Here is a 17,433-nt window from a genome sequence, read left to right as displayed (position 1 = left end):
CTGCTGAACAACTGGCAACTGAAATCAGAGTTCCAATCTAGATATGACAAATAGAATCAGATATACCAAAACCCTTTACTTTGTTCACGGCGGCCAATCAATAGTTGTTATAAAATCCTAAAACCTAAAATTAAAATCTTTTCTGAGCTCCAGCCTTTTGGGAAATGTGAGTCGTACCCAGAGTCAGATGAATAGATCTGTTTAATCTCTGTGCATTCAGTGGAGAGATGGGTCCACAATGGGTTTGTAGCCTATACCCTGTAAAGCGACTTTGAGTCCATGAAAAGTGCTATACAATTTCAATTTATTATTATTATTATTATTATTATTATTATTATTATTATTATTATTATTATTATTATTATACACAAAGACAGTACACCACAAGTGAAATGTAGTTTGTTGCTGCAGTCCGGAAGCTTTTGTTTGACTATTTGGCAATATACCTATGTGCTCTTGTAGAATATGTCATTCCAAAATACAGCCTCCATCCTTCTGGTTTCAGGCTTTCCACAAGATTGTGAAGGAAAGGGACAAACACAAACTGGAAACACACTTCAGTGCAGTCTAAAATATCCTTGTATCCTGTAGCATGAAGCTATATTAGCAGCAATTGTTCTGCCTGTGATCATCTTGCACTGTTTCAGGTCACATTGATTTTTGTTTCGGTTCTCCACAGTAATCTCTTGCACTCTCCGCATGTCTGTTGTCCTCTTCTTCCATTGCTTTCATATCTGTCAACTGCACTGGCTTTTATGGATTTAATCGCAATAAATATGGGGGCCAAACAATTTGTGACTTGAAATGCACTTGAAAAGGATTATGGGATACTTGACATTTGTATGTGCGTATGTGTATGTGTGCATTCCCATTTGGATCCAAAGGTGTCCTGGTGGTCCTCTGTTTCCTGTTGGAGCCTCTAATCCTTTCAAATCAGCTTTGTTAATCCCACTTTCTTCTCACAGCTGCTGTGGCTTCATACAGGCACATACAAGCATGCTTACCACTGTGCATGCAGGCTGCGTTTTCTGTCTGCTTCATTTTTTGAAATACGCTTGTTTGCTTGCTTGCAAAGACAGAGTAAGATTAGAAGATCAATATCAGTTTCCACTGTGTGCATCCAGAGAGTTCAGAAACATTAAGTCCATTAACATTTGCCGAGAGGCAGTGTACACTTTGGACAGGTCGGGACAAGATCATGATCTCATTATTCCGATTTTTATGAAAGTGGAAAACGTGTGGTGTGGTGCCTGATGTAACTTAAAGTGTCTTTAAAAATACATAAGGTTGGTTGAATGAATATACTCCTTTTAAATACTTGATGAAATGTAAAATTCCTAAATGTGAAAACAATGATTAAAGTGGCCATATTATGCTCATTTTCAGGTTCATAATTGTAATTTGAGATTGTATCAGAATAGGTTTACATGGTTTAATCTTCAAAAAACACCATATTTTTGTTGTACTGCACATTGCTGCAGATCCTCTTTTCACCCTGTGTTCAGGTCTCTGTTTTAGCTACACAGTGAGACCTCTCACTGCTGTAACATCTTTGTTGTCAGTCGCACATGCGCAGTAGCTAGGTAAGGAACATGAGCTAGCTAGGTGTTTCTGTAACTTCGGCCTGTACAAGGCAGGATTAGCCAGGAGACTTCGTCTAAATGAGGGCGGACTTCCAACTTTGTGCGGAATACCTGCAGAACAGGGACATGTAAGTAGTTCTATACAATTTATTTTGTAGATTAGGGTGAATTTGTGTGTGTTGAGAACGAGCTAGCATGCTAACAGTTAGCCCCCTAGGCCCCTCGTCTCGGCTAGTTACGTAGAAAGCCGTGCAGATTTTGACCAGCTTACCCGGAGACTGAAGGCAGGATACATCCAGAAACCCGTATCTCACTCAAAACAGCATGGATGTTTTTTTTTTCAAAGTTTTTATGCGTGTGGAAGCACCAGAGACACAAAATCCCCAAATCCCCAGAAAAAGTGTTGTTTTCATAAATATGGGCACTTTAAAGGGTAACTATCATTTTTTTCAACCGGGACCCCATTTCTCCATGCATTTGTGTCTAATAGACTGATGTCACCAAAAATCTTTGAAATTGGTCCAGTATTGAGCGAGATCGCAATGACGGGCCAGCGCAAACCGAACTGCAATGTAACCTAATTTTGTTTTACTACTGACAGGCTCAGATTGTTACTAAAAGTGTCTGAACACATTATTGATCTCAGGACGTGACTTTTTGTCAGAAGACAGCGGTGTGAAGAGTTGGACACCAGTCAAGACCTGGGTTCCAGGTTGGAAAAAAAGGTGGTTACCCTTTAACTAAAGAAATAGAGAGAAAAGGAAGGATAAGTGGATGAGAGATATAAAAGCAAAGCAGCCACTTCTCTGCGCTACCACTGGGATTTCTTTTTTGTTTTGCAACTTTGCCCTTTTTCTCCTTCACCTAATCTCTTTCAAATATTCTCTCCAACTCTCCCACCACCCCCCTTCCCAAAGATCTGTTTATGGAGGCAGAGGCTTTGAACCCCGACAGTCTTTATAGTTCAGAGGCTGTGAGGTGGCAGCTGCTAATGTCAATGCTAATGACCTGATAACCTGGTGAATGCTCAAAACACCTCTGCACTTCCAGCTTATAGAGGCTAAGGTGCCAACAGTCCTGAATTCTAATTTCAGAGAAGTCAGATGGGATGATGGTTTGGGGAAAAGGGTGGTACCAAAAAAGATTTTTTCAAAATAAGTGGCTCTATGAATGTATTCATTGAAAACAAAGATGAATGACAACCCAGAGTTGCTAAGCTTTCGAGTTATTGCAGAAATGACTAGAGAGGCTGCATTCTTCAGTTATAGCATGTCAACACCAAATTAGCATCTGGAAGCCCCAGGGACAGAAACACTGGGAAGCCCGTTTCCCCGCTAAGGAAAACCTGAGGAGTGACACAAAGCTGCAGGGAGAAAGAGAAAGAGACAGATCATATTGAGGACTGCTCTTATACAGAGTGTCTGCAGCTGTGTCCCATTTCTGGCTCCTCCTCCTCTTCCTCTCCTTCTTGCAAAGGATACAGCCTGTCCTTAAGAAGGCTGAAGGTCAGCGGGCTGAACCTGCACGTCCTCCCAAATTAAACAGTCTACAGAGGATTCAGCGCCACCGTCAGATCATGCTATGAGCCCTCTAGACATAATCAGCGATGTCAGCAGTGCTCACCACAGGGTGGGGCAGAGAGCACAGAGCAGGCATAGGATTAGAGTAGGTTTAACGCACCAATATGCTCAGGGTAGCAGGAAAGCACCTTTTGTATTCATTAATAAAAAAGCTGCTAGCCCAGTCTGACTGTTGCGTGGTATAGCCCTGCTTAAAAGATCATGGTACAGTATGATTTTAGGGTGGTTTTGTACAATTATGTCGCTAAAGTCGCTGAAACAAAGAGAATGAGTTTTATCATGGGTCACATACAGACTGTATTGTATTGATTGTGCATTGATAGGCCATCCACAAACAACGTCAACGATGAAGATGATTGAACTTTGAGTACAGTGGCAAGTCTGAATAGGGCACAATGCCCAAGGTAGCACTAACGCAATGTTTAGCGTCGCCACTCTCTGCATGGGAAAACAATAATTTACGTTAGTACAAACCAAATCTCATCAACCGTGAGGGCTTCATGCTACTGTCACAGCACAGGTGGGCTATACTAGTTACTAACAAGTCCCAATATATGCTATAGGCCTTATTTGCCAAAGTCAGAAAAAGGATGCAGGCCTTGATACATTCATCTACTGCAGCATCATCTCTCGCAGCTGGATGGTTGTGGCGGCCCAGCATTCTTTTGCATTGCTAACTGTTTACTGAGCTCTGCGTTTGTTTCAATTCATTTAGGTGAACAAAGAACTGCAGCCGTAAACTAAACCAAAATACTTCAGGAATGAGGGTTCTCATTCCTTGTCTTCATTTACCCAGCCAGCTCATATTAGATAAGACCCACCTTAACGTTTGTGGGTCAAATGACAAGCAGTGACCAATTTCCGATTGGTATACTTAAAGGGATATGTTGCTGATTTAAATCCAGCTCTGTGTCATCTTTGTGTGGGCAGTGTGTTTCGATCAACGTTGTTTGGCTTCAGTGCACAGAACTCCCTGGGGAGCCGGGCAGCGGAGGTCTGCCGAGATCTGCCGGATGACGCAAAACACGTCACGGAGGACTGCCAAGATCCGCTGCTCCACTCCTCCGTGCACTGTTGCCACGGATGGAAGCCAAACACTGTTCATCTAAACACACTGTCCACACAAAGATGACACAGAGCTGTTGTATTGTAGCTCTGCTGCAGCTATACTGTATAACCTAGTTTCAAACTGACATTCCTTAGTGGCTAAAAGGAGGCTTGTACTATCCAGCCATCTCACTGTTGTGTCCTCTTATCTGTAAACCTTTTTTCATAGACTCTCTGCAGTTTCATAATCCATGTCTTCTCACAGCTAACAAATACAACACACAACACACAATACAACCACTTGTCACACTTTTCTGTGTCACTCTGTTATTTTCTCCTCACACAGTGTCATTGTATTCCTCTCTTTTCAGCTGACTCGGTGATATGTTCCCGGAGTTTTCCACCAAAACCTTTTTCTTCATGCCGCTGTATAACTGGTGTCTATTTGTTTCAGGTTTCTGAATTCAACTCAACCACCCTGTGTGCATTTCTCACTCATATTTATCTTCAGTCAATTTATGCCACGATTTAACCTAGTTTTCTATTCCCCTGTTAGCTCTGCTGTTCGTCACAATTAGCGTCCAACACTAACTGGCTCTTAGTTAGCAATTAATGTCCTCTCCCACAATAAAACACTTCAGTAATAACTGCAGGTCTCTTTCCTCCCATCTGAAAAATACATAAATACATCAAAGCAATTCAATTAGATGCCCACAAAACACAAATTATAATAGAGAATGCGATGCAATCAGCTGAACACAGATGAGTTCATTAGAAACAATCGGGATGTGCTAAAGGAGTTGCCAGGAGAGGGCGCTGACTATGAATTGTATATTGGTAAGCTTTGATTAGGTGGCACCATAGTTAAAAAGCGCTTTAAAAAGAAACACAAAGATACAGTGCGGTACGTAAAACACAATGTAACACAGTAGATACAAGCCGTAAACTTGTCATTTCAGAATAAAAAATTTTTTTTTAAGTAAACATTTTTGGTGACCTTCCCTGTGAATGCTATTTTTACATTCACTGTTTCTCAGTTAAACACATTATGTGTATTATTGAGGTCTAACAAATATGCTGAATGCATTTTCTTTCTCATGAAACATTAGTACAGCTGATGCTTTATGATTTGACTCGCGCAACTGTTTCCTAGCTACCAGTATTCTTTATTTCCTGCCTTTGTGGGTGCATGGCTACACTTCTTTGCACTTTACCACCACCCAACTGTCAATAATGTGAAACCATCAGCACTAATTTGTTTTGCTTCGTTTGCATGCATCTGCACATACATGTGAGCATGCATGATACAGACAAAACAGGGGCCAAATCATAAAAGCATTAGTCCATATCACAACTAGTGGTCGAACACCACAATGCGTCTTTAAAGGCTGAACATAGCAGACCAGTTGGACCGACTACTGGAACAGGTGAACAAGGGATTATAGTTTCCAAATAAGGAATGGATCATGAATGATTTTTCCAAATGGTGAGGATAAAAACTGTTTCTTACAACTTAAGACCACTTAAGAAAAGTGGTCTGACTGAAACAGCAATTTCACACAATGTTTTCAAATCCAGATGAGAGTCAAAGAATAGACTCTTGCACATGTTCACATAGCCCACAGGCCATGTATTTTTCAGACAGCACTGGCTCTAGTGTGTGCACCACTTATTAACACATCTCACCCAGACAGAGACCATAGAATTAACATGGAAAAGAAAAGTTATGGGTTATAACAGTGTTTGAAGGCTGGGTAACTAAGAGGAAAATGTCAACAGATTCACAGCCTCGGGGTGGAAAACCCAAATCAAGAACTACCATCTTTTTATCCTCCAGTGCAAAACTCAAGCACTGAAGCGGTTGGCAGTTGCATAGCAATTAGAGCTAGGATAAATCAATACCTCCCAGGATGTGACACAGTGAAAAGGCTTCCTTTCACACAAGCAATGAACTATTAAGCTCAGTATATACATATTTATAAAGTGATGGGAGATGGGAAAGAGATGAGAACTCTGGCTTGGTTATCATGCAATAGGCAGCCCAGAGCCAATGATCGCTGTCAATGCACTCAGCTGAATTTTTCAGTATCAACATTCTGTTTGGATTCTTTTCAGTGACAATTTTCCCTTATCTGTGCCTGCCTGTAACCCTATGTATCTTCACTTGTTCAATAATAATTGTACATACACTGTAACAATTCTGATGTTTGTTTTTTTAATCAAATGAGAGTAGTTGAAGTGATTTAATAACTTTAGATGACAAATCTGCCAAAATAAACTCTAAACTTCACTCAATTAATGATAAACCTAATTGTTTTTAAATATAGTTTCACCACACTAATTCTATGTCTCGTTTTCTTGTTTTCATCTTGCTTTTATCTAAACGTTGTGCATAAATGTGACAATCCGGGTGAAAATTGCTGCTTTTATCTCGTTCTCAATGCCACAGCCTCATTATAGGCAAAATTTGGTGACAGTTTGTCAATTAATGTGACTGAAAGCATAGCCTATAAATTGGGTGTTTGCAATGGAAGTAAGTGTGCAGATGTTTTGATCTTCCCACTGACTTTTTGGAACCACATAAAAAGTCTGCGCCTAGATGGAAAAATAAAATTCCTTTGTGGATCATGTGACAGTCCAGCCTTTATAGTACATTACGTGACACTGTGAAAATGTGGGATTGAAGCAACACTATAAGACAGCAATAAATGTTTTGTTGCCTTTTGTTTAAGTTGGTCATCTGTACCAACAGAAATTCATTGATTCCATTAAACCAGCAGATGTGGTTCAATCTAAGCTGCAGTCTTTGAAGCCAAATCCCTTTTTAAAACACACCTGAGACATGCACACAGACATGGCCTCATACATTGAAGACACTTACAATACAAACATGTAGGCAAAAAAGATCTGTTGATCTTCACAATTGAATTAATTAAAATGAAAGAATACATGTTTATTTGTTTGACCTCACTTTCCTCATTTGCTGCACTTTTCATAATTTGTACAAACACTAATTAACTTTATTTATTATCACAATTCTTCTAGTAAGTGGTTTTTACTTCATTGCACTGATTTGTTCAGTTTAATTAGCCTGATAGCGTGGATTGAATTATTTTACTTCAGGTAAAACGCTCATCATATTGCAAGTGCTTGTTGTTTTTTATGAAGACATATTTACCTAACCACATAAACATTTAATTATAACAGCATGTCGATTAGTGGCAGCCTAAAATGTCCTCTTACTTGCATAATAATATATTTTATAAAATTATGATGTCTATAAAAGAAGCAGTGACCTTCAAGTTACTGGTACTGTACAGCCAGTAAAAACAATAAAAAATGTTCACACAAAACTAATTAGATATAGCAATTAAGTTCACTGGCAATATTTACTGCCAATGGAGAAGTAGTTCAACATTCATAGTTATATGAACATAATAATAAAAAAATAAAAAATAAAAACTTAAAAAAAAAAAATTTAAACACATCAAGCCATACCATTGCTTAAGGTCTGCATACTGTAATCAGCATGGGCAGTGCCTTTTATTCTGAGTCAACTCTGCAACTAAACATTCAGTGTCCGGACAGTAGCTCTCATTGAGCATGCTCAGGCATGTCATCCATATGTCACCCATTGCATATGTTTGTAATATTTTGTTTTGACAACAAGACGTCTATATGGCACTGAGAAATAATATTATTCAGGATTTGGCTACACAGATAATACTTAGTTAGTAGAATCAATTTATTGATGGTTTTAGTTTTATTTGTTGACAATAAGAAAATGATAAAATATTGAAGTTCTTTTAGATTTTTTGACGCGAGCATCACTCGCACCAACTACGACATTAAAACACTGGTTAGAGCTTAATACAGTACATTAGCACTCTGAAAGAAACCATTCTTTTTCTTCTTCTTCTTCTTGATACTTAAAATTACATTTTGATGCTAAAAGTTAGAAAGTTCGTTTGCAATTGAGTATTTTTGCATTGCCATGTTGCTACTTTTCGTTGAGTGAAGATATGTGAACGCTTGTTCAGCCTCTGCAAACAGTTTTTATACACCGGTGAGGTGCACTGTAAAGGTCTGAAAATAATGATCACCCTCTAAACATAGGCCACATTAGCATCGCATTAACCTTTGGGAAGAGTGTGTGTGTGTGAGCCAGGGTTAGAGGACAAAACAGTCAAAATCTTTCTCTCCTTCCTTCCTCTCTCTCTCGCTCTCTCTCTCTCTCTCTCTCTCTCCCTCCCTCTCCCTCCCTCTCTCTCTCTCTCTCTCTTTCTCTCTCTCTGTAATTCCCTTGAAGTGGATGTCATGTCCTCTCCCTCTTCTTCTGCCCCTCTCCTTCTTCATCAGTCTATCTTCTTTCATTTATCCGTCTCCTGGCACAAAAACACAATGAAAGAATGTGACACTAAAAAGCAATTTCTTCCCTTTTCTCTTTTTTCTTGTCGGTCCTGTTTTCTTCTCTTTTCTTTCCTGCATTTATGTTATGTATGTACTTATGCTTTTTCCCTTAAAAAAACTCATACCATTCTGATATAATATTTGATATCACTTATGGTGAAGTATGCTAATCACTTTTATCAAAAACATATGTTTGAAGTGTGATCGTTGGCTTATACATAAGGATGATGAGGGCATTATTATCTTGTCTCAACCACCCTTTATATACCCTCCCAGAAACTAATTGGAGTGGACCAAATCACTGAGGTGGAAGTTCACAATATAGGTACTATAACGAACAGATATTTACAATTTGTCTAATTCTGTTCACAAATCACCCAGCAATTACAGAGCAAATGTAAATGTAATCACCAACTTCAGGAAAACATGTTTTTATCTAAAACAGACAGAGGTGTATAAAGTACTAGAGACCCATACTTGAGTAAAAGTACAAGTGCTCTATCAAAAACGTGACTTGAGTAAAAGTAGAAGTGCTCTTTAAGCACAACACTTAAGTAGAAGTACTAAAGTATTCAAAAAATGTTGTACTTAAGTATTGCAAGTAGTTTATTTTAACATTTACTACTCAAGTACTGAAAGTAAAAGTACAAGTATTGTGTTATTTAGTTAGTCAAGAAAGCAGTCAAAAGTTTGAATATCATATTGTTTATATTATGTCAAATGTTTAGCCAACGCTGTAGCCAAAGGAATTAACAAATATGAATTATATTAAAAAATAACAAATATTAACAAATACTGAAATAAAATGTACAATTATCACACTGTGCAAGTAAAATAAACATCCTCTCCAGCACAGTAACGATTAAAGCCCCCAAAAAAGTTATCCCACACTAGCTAGTAACATGTGTGATGAACAGGAAAGTTAGCCAGCTAGCAAAGTACAAATAATAGCAGCTTCACTTCACAGGGTCAAACGGTTAACATTCAGGACTCACTGCAGACTCAAACAACTCAGGAATAGTTTAATCTGCTGCAACAATAGCTAAATAGAAAGAGTACAAACTTACATCGTCTCTGACTTCTGAACGGGCAACCGTAATGAAAAGAAACACGACGCGATCTCGGGGATTTCTTACGTAATTAGCGTACGTAACTAACGTACACACACTAACCTACACAGTCTCTGTAGCGTGAGGAATTCACAACAGTAACGAGTAACGATGCAGCACAAAAAAAATATATCGGAGTAAAAGTATTAAATTCATCGAAAATATGTACTCAAGTAAAAGTGGAAGTAGGAGAAAAAAATAATACTCCAGTAGAGTACAGATACAGCCTTTTAGTACTTAAGTAAAGTAGTGAAGTAGTTCTACTTCGTTACTATACAGCTCTGAAAACAGACATACAGTATGTCCCCCTCCTCTCCTCAAACATGGGGGAACCAGGAAGTATAAATACACATGAGAGCCTTTGCAGAACTTTTGCCTTAGGACCAGAAAACATCAAGGTAACATGACAATATAACAAATGTGTTAGCAGCCTTGTAAATGTAGCTTTGTTAGTATGCTTAGCATCGATCAAACAGAAGACAGTTTGTGGTGCTGGCCTTACTGCTTTTCATGTTCCATGCTGAGCTGTACACTGAATCATCCCATGTTCAAATATGTAAAGGCTACATACCTAGCATAATATGCAACATCGCAACATGGAGAATTTTCATTACAATGCATGGTAAAGTTGGTTTATGTATTTTTTTTATTTTTTATGTTTTTATCCACTCCCTCAATTCCAACTTGTATTTCAGAAGTTCGCTACCTCAGTAGTTTAGGTTTTAATTACAAAAAAATGAAAGTGACGAGTTTTTGAATGCCTTTTTTAAAAATTGGATGCAATTATTAATATTGTTAAAAGTTGTGGAAATTTGATCTGTTGTGAAAATATCGGGTCAGACATGTTCAAGTCTCAGCAGCTCTTTAGAATCTTCTCATTTTTCTCTTTCTATAGCGGACTGAAACATAAAATCCAAAAGTTTAAGTTCATTTATTCTTATTATAAATAATATTAACATTTGCTCAGATGATTCTTTGATCTTGAACAGTGAGGAAATGATTACAGCAGACAAGCTCTGATAAACTTGCTGTACATGACCAGGAGTGACTGGAGACCAAACCAGAGCTACTGTGCATTCATAAGTGGAAAGAAACACAACTCCAAATGAATGATAATGTTGCTACATGTTTAATGGATGTGTAAATAGCACACACACTTTTTTCTTCAGCACCTAAAACTACGTTTTCTTTTAGCTACACGTCTGAAACTTTTGGGCAAAGTGCCCACATTTGTCTACTACAAATGGCAACAATTTAAATTTCTTCAACTATATCACAGACTTTGTGAGATGATGACAAATACAAGGTGGTCCTGTGTTACAACCTACCCCACTACTGGGGTACTACACGTGTGCGTTTGTGTGTGCATGTCTGTATGTGCACATTCATATGGGTGTGTGTGAGTGAGAGCAAATTAACATACACATATTCCACAGAACGAACAAATGAAATGCATTTTTTATCAGTCACAATGGTGACAGTATAGTCACAGCAGTATACTGTATATGTTTATGTGTGTGTGTGTGTGTGTGTGTTATTTTCATCACACTCTGGCTGCCTATATTATGGACCGCTATGGGCTGACTGGATTACAACCAGCTACTGTATGGATGATTGGAAAGCAGGGAGAAGCAGAGTCTGACAGCTGAGGAAGCATTTAAAGGAACGTGCCGGTACAGTCAGATGAGACGACGGATCGGTTTTTATCTGTTCGTTCTGTACAGAAAGGTCCAGGATGTGTTGAGCCAAGTATTAGAAACACACTTCACTGTCATCAATCCAATCTACAACGCATTTATTTGGCTGCTACTGAAGCACAAGACAAAATCTAAAATTGTTGCTTTGCCCTTTGGCTCATTCGTTTGTATGGATCATTTAGATTATCTTGAACATTTGGTTATGTCACTAGTATGATCCTTTTAAAGTCATTTCGTTAGATGTGATGGTTTGGTCTCTTGAACTTAAGCTATACAGTGCTCCACTTTAAAAATGGTGTAAATTCAAATAAACCTGCCAAAGCTTTGCGCTAATCCATATCAGGTCAGTTGACGTGCTTACTCACTTACTCAACTATTTTACTTTTGTTATTACTTGAATTCTCAATGTTTCGTTTCCTTGTTATATCTTCTGTAAGGTCAATGCAATATTTCCAACACTGTAGGGTGGCATTCATGTAGCCTTTTTGTGCTGTAAAATAATGAACAAAGTAATAGTTTGAACTCAATTCTGTGTGTACCAGGGCCCGTATTTATCGAGCTTCTCCAAGAGCCATTTTAGTCTAAAGTGCTGAGAATTCATGAAATTTACCATAACATTTACCATAAAATATCATAAAATCTAGGCTATATCAATTAACAGCACACCGTTTTAAAATTTGTAATGGTGGAAAACGTTTTTATCTTTCACTTCCAATGTGTTTATCATAATGTATTCTCTTGAAACTCCTCTTAGGAGTTTCACCATTTAATGTGAATTTATCTGAGAATATTCTTAAATAGGGAAATCTATTCAGTGATTGGTCCATGCCTATGTCGTCAGCCAAAATCCCCTTTGTGGCTCAGCACAGTGTCGTAAATCATCTCTAATACTGACACTTAAGATGTAGTCCTACACTTCCTTTAAATTACGACTGAGATGCTTGATAACTTTTAGCTTTGAGGCAAGCATTTGTTTACTCTTAAGTCAATTCTTAGCAGTGTTCTTGTGAGTAATTCTCAGAGGCTTTATAAATACAGGCCCTGGTCTGAACTGATACTTTCTGGGGTGGGGTCATTTTAAAGGGGAATTTGTGGTTTATGAAAAGGATGGAGGGAGGATTATGAGTGAAAAGAAGGGATGCAATGTAGATGCAGTCACTTATTGTTTTGTGTCAGCTTATGGATTGTAATTCATTGATGTAGTATGAGTATTTGAAATATTGCTCATTTGTTTCTCTGTTTGTTTACAAACTTGTAACTCTATCCCAATTCTTTTATAAATTGGCTAAATCATAATGAAAACACGCAAGAAAAGCTTGAAAAGAGATAAAACTAAAATACGTTTAGAGGTACAGACTTGGTAATTCAACAAAAGAATTAAACTTTAAGGCACTACTGCATTTTCTGAAATTTAGGAAACTATTTGTCTTCATGGTATGACATGTTTGTTGTCCCTTGTGCATGAGGGATGGAACATTTGATCAGACCATCACCTGCAAACAAGAAAAAAAGCTATAACTGCAAAGCTCAACTGCAGTGAGCTCGGCCCAATCTCCTTTTTAAGCTCTAAGTGTGTGTGTTTGTGTGTGTGTGTGTGTGTGTGTGTGTGTGTGTGTGTGTGTGTGTGTGTGTGTGTTCCTACTCTCCTCCCTCCCAGTTTTAAGCCCAGTGCTGAGCCACTAATGGAGGACAAGCCTGTTAGAGCAACACGCTACGCTTTACTAGCAGCACACCAGGGACACACACACAGAAAAACACACACACAAGAAAAACTCACATGTATTCATGCAAAAGATAACACACTGAAATGCACCAAAATCGGAGCACATACACACATATGAATACTCGGGGAAACAACAAGCATTCAGCTCCATTATGGGCAACACACACACACACACACACACACACACACACACACACACACACACCAGACACTAAACACACCCTCACACACATCCCAGTAGAGTCCACCACCATAGCAACAGCCTGCAAACAGCTAATCTATTCAGTGATGCAGCAGTTGTCTCTCAGCGTGAGCAGAGCCTCCAATTATTCCTTCATTTGTTTGTCAGTTGTTTTGAAGTCAAGATGAAAACCAGCAGAATGGCAGCGCTGTGATTTAGAGGAGCATCAGACCTCAGTACCACTTCTCAGACATCATACAACATGGCTTTATTCTTTGGTACAAAAAAAAGGCCAGAGGGATAGTATTGTTGGGTCAATGTTGTATCAGGAATACTAAAGGCGCCTACACACTGTAAGATAACAGTAATCCTGCAGCAGGTTCATTGCATATGAGAGATGGGACCGATGAACTCCTTATCTGTGTCAGACTGTGTGATATCAGTTTTGAAGCCTGCATGCCACATTGTGCTATGTATGTAAATAAATGGAGCTACACGTCATCAGCTGGCGTCATCCATCTGCATCACCCTCATATTTTGAAAATGCAACAAAACAAAAACAAGCTTTGGCTTTTAATTTTATTCACAAATGTTACCTAAAGTGTCACATTAAACAGTGTTTTGCCACTGACAGGCTCAAATTTGTTTAAATTTCATCCATCCATCCATCGTCATCTGCTTATCTGGGATCAGGTCGCGGGGGCAGCAGCTCCTGCAGGGGACCCCAAACTTCCCTTTCCCGAGCCACATTAGCCAACTCTGACTTGGGGATCCCAAGGCGTTGGGAATTATATTTGAATTTCAGTTCAAATATAAATTCTGAGTTTATATTTAGCCAAAATTTAAACCTGTACATGGCACTAGTTTTAACCATACATACCAACAAAAAAAGAGGAGGAGAGAAGGAACAGGGTGTGAGGAAGGAAGGAGGGTTTCAGAGACATAGCAGTGTGTAAACGGGAGCCAAGCATGGCAAATTGGACTGAATTTTCCGCCTGTGCGATTTCAATACACAAACGCAGGCGTACATAACCATTCTTAATAAGTGCCGGGCTAATGCATTGTATAATCTCCTCTAAATTAATATGTTAGACACAATTGCCTGGTAATTAATTCCTGTCACAGCATATCCAAATGAGAAGATTTATTCGGTTCTGTCAATCACAAAACCCTGGAGCCTGAGGCAGATTATTGCCCAGCGACATGGCAGTGTAAGGATGATGATGTGCTTATGTGTGGAGGTTGTATATGTCTGGTTTCTTTAAACATCCATTTCCCAGCCTTTAAAGAGCCAATGACGAGGGACAGTCATCAAACAAAGGTCATTGTGATGACAGGATGAAGGGAGAGGCCAGCCTTTTGTTTTATGGCTTTATAAAGAACATGTCTCCACGGGCTCTTCAACCATCCAACATCCAACCTCCATTCGGTATCATGGCTTTTCCTTTCCCACACATGCCTTTCTCCGTCATTGAGTATGTTTACATGCACACCAATATTCCACTATTATTCTGAATATTACAACATTCCGAATTTGATACAAGTCATGTAAACAGCATATTCCGGTCAGACATTCCGAATAAGGCCTTTTTCCGAATATAGCATTTTCCGATTAAAACGTGGGATATTCCGGTATTTTGGGGGTTTTAGGGGCATTCTTTGGACATGTATACAGCACATTGGAAATATGTGTCTGAGTCAGGATTTGTATCGCAGTTTACGCCCAGTTTACCACCTCTTGCCTGTTTACAGTTTACGGTCAGCTCTGTGCTCTTGCTATGATTGATGTAAACAAACCAACCAGCCAACAGTTTGCAAGGCTGCAGACCTGATAAGAAGGAGAAACACAGCAACGTTTAAACATTATCAAATACTTGGATATCAACAGGTTTTTGGATATGCGCACACATCGCTACCCTGATCTTTTCAAAAAGCTGGTTGAAGGAATGAAAGAGGGATGCTGTGTTTGCGCGGTCCAACTAGTCCGCCGCCGCTGGCAAACTTTGAAAAAATCATATTTTGCACAGCTGCACGTAAATGGAAATATTAGTGGAACATTCACTTTCATTAGCCATGTAAACAGCTTAGATGGGATGTTGACTTTTTCAGAATAAGGGCAAAAAACTGAATATTATGTGCATGTAAGCGTAGTCAATATTTCTCCTTTTAGGTGAAACTACAGCTACATTCCTACAATCCACACAGTTTAAGTGACACTTTCTATGAAGCCTGTCTCTAAGATGCATTATAAACACATTTATAATGTGGTATAATCTGCTTATAATGCTCCTAAGTATAGTTATAGGCACTCATGAATAATGATAATGCTTTATAACTATAATCAGAACACATTGTAATGCATTTATATAATGACTTAAGGTCAGGTATTATAATACTCAATACTTTCTGTTCACTTTCTGTCTATAATGCATTATAAACACATTTATAATGAGTTTATAATCAGCTTATAAAGATGTATAAGTATAGTTATAAGCACTTGTGAATAGTCATAATGCTTTATAACAATAATTATAACTTATAAGGTCAAGTATCATAATCTATAATTGTTCATTACTCCCTGACTACCATATTCTTTCCATGATCATAGTGTATTATAATTCTCATAATTTAATGCATTATAATCATTTAATAATGCATAATAATCAGTGCTATACGGCATTATAATGTGATTGTAAGTGGTCATTTGGTGATTTAAGTAAAGTGAAAACATATATTTAAATATATGCAAGAAGAACACAGAAAACTTAAACTGTAAAATGTATTTATATGTTTAACTGGTCATAACAGAAATCGAGTACTGCAATTTGAATCAACTTTTTGGTAAAAGTAAAAACAAAAAAACTATGTAAAGAATAATTGTTTTTCACTTTACTTAGAGCAAACAATGACCACTTATAGTGAATCATAACCTGCTTGTAAGGTATCATATCTACCTATACCTCAGGAATTTCATTACTTTACTTAATTCATCCAATGACCAATTAGAGTAATTCATAATCATATATAATGCCTTACAGCAGTGATTATTATGCATTATAAAATGATTATAATGTATTAAAATTAGGAGAATTTCAATGCACTATGATTCTGGAAAGAATATGGTAGTCAGTGAGTGATGAGCAATTATGATACTTGACATTATAAGTCATTATAAAATGGTTTATAATGTGTTATGATTGTTATAAAGCATTATGATTATTCACGAGTGCTTATAACTATACTTTGAAAGATGATTAAATGTTAACTAGCGAATAATGACGGAATGGATGGAGCTTACAAACACTGATATATGCAGTTTTTTATATTATGTGCACATACAATACAATACACAACAACATACACACAAGCACACACTAGAGTGCAGATCGGGCCGCATTTTCCTGTCCGAGCCCGGCCCGCGTCCAACAGAGCAGTAACCGAACCCGGCCCGAGCCCGACAGGCATTAAGATATTTATGTCCGAGCCCGACACAGTTAAAATCTCGTTTTTTTCTGACACATGTACGTTTGTTTGTGTGGAAAGCCCGCTTTTATTAAGCAATTGTAGGAAGGCATTCGGAAATGTCAACAGATGAGCATATCACCGCACGTGGGGCAACAAGCGCACGCACACCTACATAATAAGCATTTTTAAATTAAAAATGTTCAATGCCTTATCGCGCTGATGTGACCGAGCCTGACCCAAACCCGAACATCCTTTCTAAATAGCTGTTCGAACCCGGCCCGGCCTGTCGGGTACCGTCGGATACCATCGGGTCCCGACGGGCTCAGTTTACCCTCCTCTAGCACACACACACAAACACATGGTAAAAATTTCTGCACACACACAAAGCCAAAAGGTATTTCACTTTTCAAATACTGGCTCATGCCTGGTGCTGGTTTGAAAACACACACACACACACACACACACACACAGGCCTGTGTTTTTTCTTTATTAAAAACCAGAAAGTGCAATTAGCTGCGGAATATGTTTAACCCTGTATCGCTCCCTCAGCTCGAGGATATATTGCTTCTTCCTCTCCATTATTAAAAATATCACAGACATGAGAGGAGGAGGGTAGCGGACAGGAAATATCACAGCTA

Source organism: Sander vitreus, chromosome 11 (genome assembly GCF_031162955.1).
Source record: "Sander vitreus isolate 19-12246 chromosome 11, sanVit1, whole genome shotgun sequence".
NCBI lineage: Eukaryota > Metazoa > Chordata > Actinopteri > Perciformes > Percidae > Sander > Sander vitreus.
The sequence above is the reverse complement of the archived record's forward strand: the minus strand, read 5'-3'. Positions refer to the sequence as shown.